The sequence below is a fragment of the Corvus brachyrhynchos genome, unplaced genomic scaffold (genome assembly GCF_000691975.1).
Source record: "Corvus brachyrhynchos isolate BGI_N302 unplaced genomic scaffold, ASM69197v1 scaffold36, whole genome shotgun sequence".
Taxonomy (NCBI): domain Eukaryota; kingdom Metazoa; phylum Chordata; class Aves; order Passeriformes; family Corvidae; genus Corvus; species Corvus brachyrhynchos.
Genome location: NW_008238441.1, coordinates 474659 through 475542, shown reverse-complemented (window position 1 = coordinate 475542; position 884 = coordinate 474659). Strand labels below are relative to the sequence as shown.

At 34.4% G+C, this 884-nt stretch overlaps 1 protein-coding gene across 5 annotated transcripts in view; it reads right to left on the bottom strand.

Moving 5' to 3' along the window:
• Positions 1 to 884, bottom strand: part of NRK (Nik related kinase) — an 86970-nt gene that overhangs the window by 77708 nt on the left and 8378 nt on the right. Inside the window, exon 2 of one of the 5 annotated variants that reach the window (XM_017736619.1) lies at positions 191 to 232. The exons of the other annotated variants lie outside the window; for them this stretch is intronic. The gene's annotated coding sequence lies outside the window, so the exon portion shown is untranslated. The remainder of the gene's footprint in view (positions 1 to 190; positions 233 to 884) is intronic. 5 annotated transcript variants of the gene reach the window in all.

Sequence of the window (884 nt, the reverse complement as noted above, 5' to 3'; positions counted from 1 at the left end):
GCCAAAGCAGAAATGGTCTGGTGCCCACCAGTCATGCACTGGTGCTGCCTGTCCTCTTCTGCAGGGCAAAACACAGGAAAACTGGAAGGCCCCACCACAGTAATCTGATTTTCAAAGCATGAGGGATAACGCTGACCCACAACTCCTAACTTTACCCTCTAATAGTAATAAAAGGTAAGCAGATACTTACTGATATGATTTGGCTTTTGGAGGCAGAATGTTTGCAAGAAGCCTGTTATGATAAATATTTCATGTTAGACTGCAAAAAACAAATATTAAAGCAAAAGTATTTTTCTAGCTCTTTCCTTTTTCCATATAACAAGACAACATAATGAACAACCTGTGTAAATAATACATTTGAGAATCCATTATCTAAGTCATATGCATGTTTATTTCATTATGGTTTTGTTGCATATTTTAGTATAATTGTTCACAGGTTTAAAGCCAAGAGTAAAACAGAAGTAGACAAATCTACTGCAACAGAAATAATTAGTAAACTGGTTACTCTTTTGTTATTTTTAAATACTAGGGAAATGCCTTGCTAAAATTCAGCATACTAAATAAGAAAGATATCTACATTTTACTGAACTTGAGCAATTTTCTTTTCAGAAGGCCACCACACATTTCCCTTACGTCCTATTACTCTAAATGTTTCCACTTTTAACAATGGAGATACAAGAAAAAATTGCATTAAAAAAGCTCATATCAGATATAGCAACTGCACAGCCAGAAAATGGAATTCAGTAAATTCCAGTATTCAGTAAACACCAACAAAATGTCAGTGTTTTGCCAATTGGTCTCGCTTTTGTTTGCAAACACTCCCCTCAGAATAGAAAGTCAGAATAATTCACATTAATATTCACATTTCTTTTTGTCATGTCAAA